The sequence below is a fragment of the Hyposmocoma kahamanoa genome, unplaced genomic scaffold (genome assembly GCF_003589595.1).
Source record: "Hyposmocoma kahamanoa isolate Upper Pololo Valley unplaced genomic scaffold, ASM358959v1 224, whole genome shotgun sequence".
NCBI lineage: Eukaryota > Metazoa > Arthropoda > Insecta > Lepidoptera > Cosmopterigidae > Hyposmocoma > Hyposmocoma kahamanoa.
This window is the reverse complement of record NW_020653743.1, coordinates 2,506,935-2,517,618: the sequence shown is the minus strand read 5'-3', so window position 1 is coordinate 2,517,618 and position 10,684 is coordinate 2,506,935. Positions and strand designations below refer to the sequence as shown.

Here is a 10,684-nt window from a genome sequence, read left to right as displayed (position 1 = left end):
TAATATTAATGCAAACCACCCTATTTTTTCACTATAGTTACAATAGTTATTAATTAAATACCTTATTTTTAATTTTACAAGGAAAACATTCCAATTTACGCTATATTAAGTTTTACAAATTATTTTATCGAATGAATTTTTATTAAGTTTAATTTATTATTAATTATTAATAGAAATTAGAATAAACTAAAACATATTAATTAGTACTGCAGTCTTATGTCTGTTTGGGATTTTTCATTTTCATTTTTCATTCAATTCAGAATGTCAAGTCCTATGCTTCCATACTTGAATGGTAAACATCCATATGAGTAATTCGTTTAGCGAAATTTCGAATTTTTCTTCGCGTAGTTTGATCTTTGTGAGCAATTAAAATATTTTTTTAAGATTACATGAATTCCAGTCAAAATACACGAGAACTCGAAACATTGATTTAATAATAATAATAATAATAATAAACATTTATTTCAGATAATTGCATCCATATTATTGTTAGTAACATTGGGTACTTACAACTATGTTAATTAATTAATAATAATGATAATAATAATAATAACAAAATTTAAATATAATAAAATTAAAATGAAACTAAGACTAATACTTACATACAATTAAGTCCACCCAGAACTTCAGGATGGGACAATCAAACCTATTAGCGATTACGTTCAGAATCCTGTTGTGACTACCTCGCACCCGGCTCAACAGAGACGCAACCCGCTTCCGTCGGATGGCATAAAAGTCATCAGTGCGTTCCTCGGCGAACATCCCTGAAGCACTGCAATAACGAGGCAGTCCCAACAGCATCCTAAAGGCGTTATTATATTGGACGCGGAGGGCATTGTATACTTTTTGAGTGTAATTGACCCATAGACTTGCTTGCTTGACATAGATTTGCTTAACAATTTTTCAATAGCTCTTAATGGCATTCCATCCTTTTTTGCAGCGCAGGCATTTGCCTTAAATATTCCTTTGTCAGGCCAAAGTTCAGCTTTTGTGACAAATCTAGACTAGTATATTAACAAGTTAAATAGTTTATGAATAAGTTAGAGCTCCAGCAACCATATATGAAAAGTGCGAACGTAGTTTTTTTTTTATGTTTTCTTCACCAGTTAGTTGTATAAGGAACCTAGAATTTTCGAAGTCATTCCTTCCAGTTCTAAGGCTCTTTGCGAACATACATTTAGTAGCAATAGAGCTCCTTGTCGAAGAGTTCGTCCAGGAAGATATTTTTATAATACTAAGTGAAGGGACGAAGAAGTCGTGTGCCACATGGGACTTGTCAACTAATGTCTCAGAGTGACGTGTACAGAGGCAGTGCCCCTCAGATCTTTACGATTTAAAGCTCTCGGTGGCACTCAACTGTTAATGAACGCACGATTCTCGTGCCGTCCGTGTACCGTCTAGGCTCTCGGGTTTCTCTCAGAGAAAAGTTTAAGGAGACTGGTATCATGATTGTGGCATCACAGTACATTTACTCAAATATTTTATATGCCCGTAAAAATATACATGATTTCAATAAGAAAGAAGATATCCATAATATTAACCTTAGAGCTAAGTCCAAACTCATGGTACCACGATTTCGTTTAACCAAGGTAAACAACTCTTTTATGGGGAACTGTATACGTTTTTACAATAAGAGTCCGGAGCATATTTTAAGTTTATCATTTCCTAAGTTTAAAAAGTACATTAAAAATATTTTGATCGAAAAATCATATTACAAAATTGAAGACTACGTGTTAGATAAAGATGTATGAAAAGACGACATGGCTCCAGAATCCACACAAATTTGATTCAAAGTGCATAGCATTTAAGTTTATTTGAAAATAGCAATCCCTAGAGTTTCTTGCTCGTTCTTCTACGGGAGGTCAGCATAGTGAACGAGCAGTAGCTTAAATGTGATGTTTTCAAGTGTAAATTTATTTTACCTATGGAATAAATAATCTTTGACTTTGACTTTGACTTTGACTTTGAATTGGCATTACAAAAAAAAGAAAAAACTTGTTTTTTTTATCTTTATTTATTCACTTAAACGACTCGAGTTGTTTGCAAAGGACTTCTACCTATTTTATGTCTTATTAAACCCGAAGTTTACAAATAAAAATGACATATGTAGTAAATAATCACGTTTATTTACTTATAATAAAAATCGTAAAATAAATACCTTGTGGGTAGAAATAAAAACACGCCATACGTCTCATGACTCGCGACTCCCGAGGCTATGAGGCGCCAGTCGTTTTAGTCGTTTTAGTCCTATAAGTCTTTCAAGCTTCCTAGGGTTAAAAGACTTCGACTCGAATAAAGTCTTCAGTTTTAGTTTTATGACTCAAGACTTAAGGGTTAGAAGACAACACTAGTCGTGAGGCGTTGAAAATTAGTCGAAGTTTTTCGAAAATTAGGCGTTGAAAATTGGTCTCTTTCAACACTGTACAACGTATTGATATGCCAGTTCCATCGTACCCTAATCTATAGCTTATATGTCTGGGCGGCACTGTTATAGAGCCGATTCAACAAATAGTAAAAGTCTTGCTTAACATACAATTTATGCATCTAAGGACGGTTGATCTGCAGGTCTCTCATCAACGCCGCCCTCTGTTATTCGTACCGGACACATTCCAGTAACAAAAGATATGCATCTTCCACTACTCCACGTAACTCGCAATTAGGAGAATTGTTTTTCTTTTTCATTAAAAAAGGAAAACTGTTTAATGGAACGTGTTTGGTTCTCATCCTTAGTGTAGAAAAACAAACTTGTTATTCATTGTTCACGAATATTTGATAAATAACAAATGTCTGCCAATCTGAGACATAAGTTAATAAAGACAAGTCCCATGTGCCTGTAAATTCACCAGTATTATCTGGTTTTCGGTTATTTTCCAGTTTTGATAGTTATTTCTATATAATTAAATATTTATTGAATGTCAGAATGTTTCATAAGCATAATATTCAATTCTTTTTTGTGAAACCGTGTCAGAGGCTATGCCAAGTAAGCCACGGAACGAACAAGCGAATCTCACGATAATTTCTATGTGCTTGTTGTCGGATCTTTGTATTTGGTTTTCAACGACTTTTTAGCCATAGCGCCACCTATGCGAAATCTATGAAAGTATTTCGTCACCCAGTCAGGTACCTTTACAGCTACCAGATCTGTCGCTATTAACTGTAATTAAATTTCTATTGAATGTCAAAAATTTCACCACCATGATTTTCAATTATTTCCATATACTTTTAACACATAACTACGAAACTCAGTAAATCAATACAGGTTCCGGTGAAATACTTACTAATCTGAGAGGGTAACTCTGGTGGGAGAAACTTTAACGTTAAGCTCTAACTTAATTGCGTTAACCAACAGTTAAGTAGTGACATTTGAAATCCTGGACTCGGACCAAGTTTAAAGTAGACGATGTTAAAGTAATTACTTTCTAGTGTTTGTGTTAACATTAAGTATTTAGTTTTATAAACAACTGTGGAATAAAATTAATGAAATTACGTAGTTAATTATCCAGAATCCTCTTTTCACGAAATTCCTTTCAGAATAAACAACATTAGCTCTACAATCATCGGATAAAAAATTCCGTAGTCTCCATACAAAATCACGAGTTGTTTATTGGTTTGTAAGTGGTTTTTAATGAAAGATTTGTAGTAAAAATCTAAATTTGTGTAGTTTAGTCATAGCTGCTGCGGCTGCCACGGTTCCGCAGTGCCTCTGCCGTGTTTGCTGAAGCTCGCGTCGACAGCTTCATGGCGCTCTTATGGAAAAAGTCGGCGTCTTTATTAAACAGAATACTTAGCAGCAGCAACGGCCTACTGAAGACTATCACGAATAGGAGTGAGTGCCCCGTCATGTGGCATTTAATAACAACGACAAAATCCGTAGTAGAATTTACGTGCTAAACCTATAAGCTATTTTTGTTACTAACACTTCTTGGATCCCTATTGTCCGAAATAAAGATTTTTTTTATTACTATAGCCATGTATTCTGGCTGATTCTGGCTATCTGTTTAAATTTAAATTAATAATAGTAACGCACACACTCAACATAGCCCCGCACTATGGAAACCCTGTATCACGGGTGCCGTGTGTTCATACATAGACAATCACAAATTACACCCAAAGTCGTGAGAGAAATAAATGTAGGCTATACGGCTCGGTCGCATGCGTGGCAGCACAAACAGCATCCTGAACACATTGACAGATAGGTGGGAGTCCCCAATGTTGTGGCGGTGGATGCGTTTGCACACCGCTAGCTATTCACTGCTCTAACATTGGCTGGGCAGTTATCCTCCCGCCTATTAAACAAATTATTATTTAATTATTATTAGTATTGTCTTTATTTTTATTTTTATGTTTAAACTAACACTAGCTTAAGTACTTTTTATTAACAAATATTATGGATCACGTTGTCTGAGAATAAAATTATTATTATTATTATTATTATACAAATATTTCTCCCGCCTCGGGAATTGAACCTGCGACCTCTGCATGGCTTACTCACGTGAGTTCGGGTGTAATTTTTGGTTGTCTACGTGTGAGTCCACGTGCCACGTGCGATACAGAGCTGCTTTAGTGCGGGACTATGAGAGTGTGCATTATATCAATTAGAATTTTACCATATTTGTCACTAGGAAAATTAGTTTCTCAAAAAAAATAATATTGAGCAATAATCGACAAGTGCCTTACGCTGATTGGAAAATGGCAAAAATTATAGTGTATACCATCGATACGTCAAGAAAAAGAATGTAATAATCGAATCAAATTAACTTAATTTGTCATGCAATACAATAAGAATAGACAATACAAAACAAACATATCGAGTTCTTAAATTATCGCAATTGTTACACTTTGCAAATGAAACTGCTTTTTCGAATCTAAATCGCGAATATTTGTTTTTTCAAATTGACTAACGTTTTGGATCCTTTACAAGTCAAAAGGGTTTACGACTTAATATCAAAAAAGCTGTAAAGTACTATCGGCATAATCGACGCGTTACCACCTTAAGGGTTCTTTTTGTGTGCACGCAACAACGGGCTATAATCGTTATTCGCAGCTTTTTTGTTCCTATCAACCAATGACTTAGTAGCAGTAGAGCTCTTTGTGAAAGAGTGCGTCCAGGGAATTACTGCCACCTTACCTATTTCTGCCGCCAAGCAGTAAAGTGAGCATTACTGCGCTCCAGTTTAGAAGGGTAATGGTGTTGGTGAAATTAAAAGCACATGAGACTTGTCTACTTATGTCTCAGCGTGCCGGGTGCAGTGGCAGTGCCCATAAGATCTTTGCGATTTAAAGCTCTGAATGGCACTGCAACTGTTATAGACAGGCGTATCACTTACCACCAGATGTGCTACTTGTTCGCCCCATCACTGATGTTTATGGCAACAAAAGTTTTTGATAGATTTTAGCTATGGTTTTTCGAACACTAAAAGTGTCTCGACTGTACTCGTGTGACCATTGTAAATTAACAGTGTAAAATTCAAGTGAATATAAGTTTCTGTCCTGTGAAAGCTTTTATGAATATCGACCAAATCAATCTACAGTCCACTGTAAACAAGAATCCAACAACTTAGTCTCATAAAAAAACCTTTTAAGTACTAAGTCACATTTTTATTATCAACGAAATAAGGGACGGAATTAACTACAAACTCCGCTTGCAAAGAAACCAGTTTTGGAACCAGGTAAGCTTCAACTTACCTGATAGTCTTTAGTGATATTCTGCCATAGTCCGTAAATGTTAAGAATAGACCAACAATCGAAAATATACATTAACACCATTATATAATGAGATACAACCTCGGTAGCCTACCGGTTTGCACTGTGGGCACTGGATGAATTTGGTGGAGGATGTTTTTCAAAAATCTGGTCGATTATTTGACTTTTATTAGAAACTAAACTAACTAAATGGTTCGGACATGTGGAAAGAATGAATGAAAGAAGATTGACAAAACGGGTTTATGAGGCGAGTGTGAGCGATCCGCAACAAGCATTTAGAGAAATACGCAACTTTCACACAGAAAAAAAGGATTTCTACTAATAAGAAAGAGCAATTTCTCAAAATATTTGCTAATTCTGAAAACATATTTATTTAAAGTAATAAAATATTGTCATTACAAAGATACTGCTTATCTTTTTCTAATACAATTTTACTCTTAACTTTATTCTAACTTTGAGACAAATACGTTCACTTCAAGATTTTATTTCATTTCTAATCAATTAATTGGACATTACTTACATCAAGAAATTTTTTCCTCTTACATCAAATCTAAATAATCTCAAATGAATCCCCAATTTCTTGGATGTATTTTAAGAAAATATTTTCTTAGACAAAAAAAAAGTTATTTTGCCAATAAGAGTAATATTCTAAATTCGAGAATACATTTTTTATGGCAACATTTTGCTTTGTCATTTTCAATCATGTCGTGACATGTTGAAAACGCGCGCGCTCCGTCTCCGTGGCCGTGGTATCTGCGATTGAAGAAGCCATCCATAAATCAATAGCCAATTATTTAAAATGTGAAGCAAAGTGAACTATACTTACTTAGTTTTACTTGAAATCTTAAAAAGGTAAGGCAAGGAGAATAAAATCTTAAAAAGGAACTGATTTTTCTATTTGTTGTTTGTGGAAACAGTAATGGATTCGTTGAAAGAACTTTTGGAATCGTGGAATATACCACAAGTTGTAGTGACCAATTTTATTGGTGAGTGATTTGATGTTATTATGAATTAATTGTGTAAGTATTACATTTTTATGCGCATGATATTTTGTACGTAACGTTGAATGTAAGCGTAAAATGGAGGGATCTTAGACGAACTTTTCCTAGAAATAGGTATACAGTATACTTAAACATGGGATTATTTAATTTATGAGTTTTTATGTAAATAATCTCTGTTTAGAATCCCGATTTAATGTCGTCATTGTTTATTAAAAATAATGTACCTATCTACCTTTGAAATGCGTGACTTCGACAATTAGCATTTTACAATAGAAACTAACTTTTAACTGCCTCTGTGGCGGTTACCTTGCCGGACTGCCACGCAGAGGTCCCAGGTTCGATTCCTGGGCCGGGAGAAATATTTATACGGCCTACATTTATTTCTCTCGTGAGTTTGGGTGCAGTTTGTGGTTGTCTATGTGAGGTTCATGGCACCCGCGACACAGGGTTTCCCTAGTGCAGGGTATATTCAGTGTATGTGTTATTGAGTGTGTGTGTTATTAAACTAGAAGTAAAATACATAAAAAGATATTTGATTTAATTTGACTTTATTTACAAACTTGACTACTTTTGCAGAGAATGGTATAACGATTGAACATTTCCCCAAATTAAAACTAGACAATTTGAAAGAATTATGCCCACATATGGGGACTAGACTATCTTTAGAGGAAAAGATAGGGGAGCTTATTACTGCACAGGTGAGGGACCTGTATGTTTAAGTTAAAAAATTTAGTTGAAAGTGCTTTCATACTGACTATCTTAACATAGTTTGACTATAAAATACACAATATATTCTATTTTTTTAACTTTACAGGCAACGACGGATGCAGTATCTGAATCAACTGATGATCAAGTCATTATTACTCCCACCTCCAGTAAATTTGAGACAAGCACCAGTGATTGTTTATTTTTGTTAGTTTTTTACCAGTTTATTAGTTTCATTAGATGAACTACAAATGGTCGACATCTTGGAAACAACCAAAAGTGTATCTAGAAAAACATTTCCACATTTTGATTTGGAGACACTACTGCATACGTCAGCAGGTGGCAATAGTATTTTAAAATACTATGAAACATATGGTTTTCTCAATAATACCAAGAGAAACCAGTTGACTGATATAATTATAAAACATATATACACATACATTGTCAATTAGTAAGTATATACTGTATATATTAGTAAGTATATACTGTGTTCTGATTACTTTTACACTTCCCAATAATACATCATCATTTTTTTTAGCCGGATAACCTATGAAGAATATAATATTATATCTGCGAAAATAATATCACTGTTTCCAAAGGAGTCAATAGGCACTTATTTTACCAAACCTATAAAAAAAAATAATTCATTTAATGGACGTTCTACAGTAGCACGAGGAAAATTGGTGGACAAAGTCCGTAACCTTCTGTATAAATATGGAGACCACACACAAGCGACAATCTGGCACTCTAGAAAATGCTTCACCGTTTAAAAGACAGTATATTCAAGGTTTGCAAGGTAATTTTTTTTTAAATAGGCTTGCAATTAAACCCACTGACTTTCACTGGGTTAAAGCAATTTATGAACCTATTTAGGTATTTGAGAGTAGGTATTCTAAGTCGCATCATTCTGGGTTTTTAATACAGGTAAATGTAACTGTAAATCCACTGTAAGTGGGCCCCATTTACAGTGGTCCAAAAATTTTTCTACATAGAGGAGTAACAACCCATTTAAAATAAACATTACTTTAGCAAAAATCAATAGCTTAAGTTATGATTTTTTTATGTACTTTCTTGAAAATTTTCTACTCTAGTCAAAAGTTTAAAACTAGTCTATTTTGAAAATTATTCCACTAAATTAATTGAAATTTGGTATTAAAGTAGTAGTAACCATGTAGCTAGCATGGAATGAACCATTTTTGTGTTTGTTCTTAGATTACTCCGTTATTTTTTAGACAATTCATGTTCATGAGTTTCTACAATTTTAACTCTCTAATGGTCATAATGTACACAAAAAGAAAATGTTTAAAAACATATAGAGAACTTCTGATAAATAGATAGGTTTGAGAATAATTTCATGTAAATCTGAGCTGAACCAATGTTTTCTTTTGAGAAATTAAGTTAAAATTGTTTGAATAACGATTATGATACTGGTGGTGGTTTTAATGACTAGAATAGAAAATATTGAAAAAGTATGGATGGCAACGTGTCAAGTTACACATTGACGTATCTTGTTCCGTTGCACTGGAGGCGATTTTCAAATAAAAATGTGTGGTCTGATGTGCTATTGACTGTAAATAAATAATCATGAATTCTAAACTATTGAATTTTGCTGAACTAATGTTTATTTTCAATAGGTTGTTTTGTTACTATATCCTCTATCTAAAAAAAAATCTATAATATTATTATTATTAGATAGGAACAGGTACTTACGTGGGATAGGCATTTGTCAGGTGATTGGAATGCAGGTAAATAATGAAAGTCTTACAAAACATTTCAATAAGGATAAAATGAAACACTAACATGATTTTTTTTAGATTTACATTTAAGAGATATACTGTTTCTCAACAATAACACCGAACCATGGGGTGAAGTAATACAAAAATGTAAACATACGTTTAAAGTTCGAAAAGAAAGTGAACACAAGAGCGTTCATGAGTTTCTACAAGACTGGAAAATATTATCAGACCAAAGAAGTGACATATTGGTATGTAATCTGTTTTCATATGTTTTACGTTTCATTTCTGAGCTAGGGTCCCTCCATCTTGACGCAGACCAATCATTTTGACAACTATGATATTTGTTTTCAGATAAACATTGACTTCGACTTGTTGTATCCAGAAAAAGGGCTGAATTTTTATTTAAATTGGAAAATATTTTTCGAAAAAATTATTGCTTTTAAACCGAACAGAGACGAAAGAATCTTGAACCTTATTGAGTCACTGAAAAATTTAGACAATGATTGTAAGTGTTCGTTTTTAATTGTATAAAGCTTGAGATAGAATTAGTAAAATAAATAATAATAATAATAAGAAAATGTTTATTTCAGTAATGCAATTAACTTTACATTAACAGTGGATGGTACCTCCTATTAAGCTTGTCAAGCGTCAGTGTCAGGAGGTACCGCTCTTCCATAGCTATAAATTCACATTTAACATTTTTAACTTAGTCTGTCTGTCCGTCAGTCCGTCTGTCCGTCGGTCCGTCGGTCCGTCTGTCCGTCTGTCCGTCGGTCCGTCCATGTGTCAGTGTGTCCGTGCGTGCGTGCGTTCGTCTGTCCGTCCGTCCGATCGATTGGATCGATTGGGCCGATCGATTGAATTGTCTGTTTGCAAATGTTGTATTTACTTTACCACAATGTCTTTCCTTCTTCTCTTCGAAATATTTAGATCTAATTTAGAGGCCTACGTTGTCTGATTAAAGTTTGAGTGGTATAGAGTTTCGCTACAGTGGCTAAATTTGATAGATAAAATTGTATAATATTATTTTCAATTGTTACAGTAACACTTCCTGCTGAGCTTAAAATACTCGCACATCTGGTGCCTCCAAAGGGAAGAATTTCAAAAAAAATTAAGTTCACTACTCAGCAATTGACTCCTTATATATTTGTGTGCCGGTATGTTTTTTTTTAATAGCCCCGCCCTAGGGAAACCCTGTGTCGCGGGTGCCATGGATATACACATAAACAATCACAAATTACACTCAAACTCACGAGATAAATAAATTTAGGCCATACAAATATTTCTCCCAACCCGGGAATCGAACCTGGGACCTCTGCGTTGGCAGTTCGGCATGCTAACCGTTTGGCCACGGAGGAAGTTATATATGTCGACTCATCCGAAGTCCGATATGATTATATAACAAAAAGAGAATAAGAACGTTACGAGAATAATTTCGTTATTCAAACTAAGGCCTATGTAAAGGCGTTTTGACAATTTATATATCTTATTTCGTTTCGAAAATATAAAATCCAACAACAGTCGATCTGACATTTACAG

At 34.1% G+C, this 10,684-nt stretch overlaps 2 long non-coding RNA genes across 3 annotated transcripts; both read left to right on the top strand.

Annotated features, from left to right (window-relative positions):
- The first annotated feature begins 6,362 nt into the window (after window positions 1-6,362).
- On the top strand, window positions 6,363-8,089 carry LOC113228229. 2 transcript variants are annotated; one of them, XR_003310286.1, is made up of 4 exons: window positions 6,363-6,689; window positions 7,281-7,402; window positions 7,519-7,860; window positions 7,948-8,089. It is a non-coding gene; the product is annotated as an uncharacterized LOC113228229 (long non-coding RNA). The 2 variants fall into 2 exon arrangements; XR_003310285.1 differs by lacking the exon at window positions 6,363-6,689 and having other exon boundaries at window positions 7,164-7,402.
- An 893-nt stretch (window positions 8,090-8,982) lies between these two features.
- Window positions 8,983-10,346, top strand: LOC113228253. Its single transcript, XR_003310289.1, has 3 exons — window positions 8,983-9,393; window positions 9,497-9,650; window positions 10,188-10,346. It is a non-coding gene; the product is annotated as an uncharacterized LOC113228253 (long non-coding RNA).
- The last annotated feature ends 338 nt before the right edge of the window (window positions 10,347-10,684 follow it).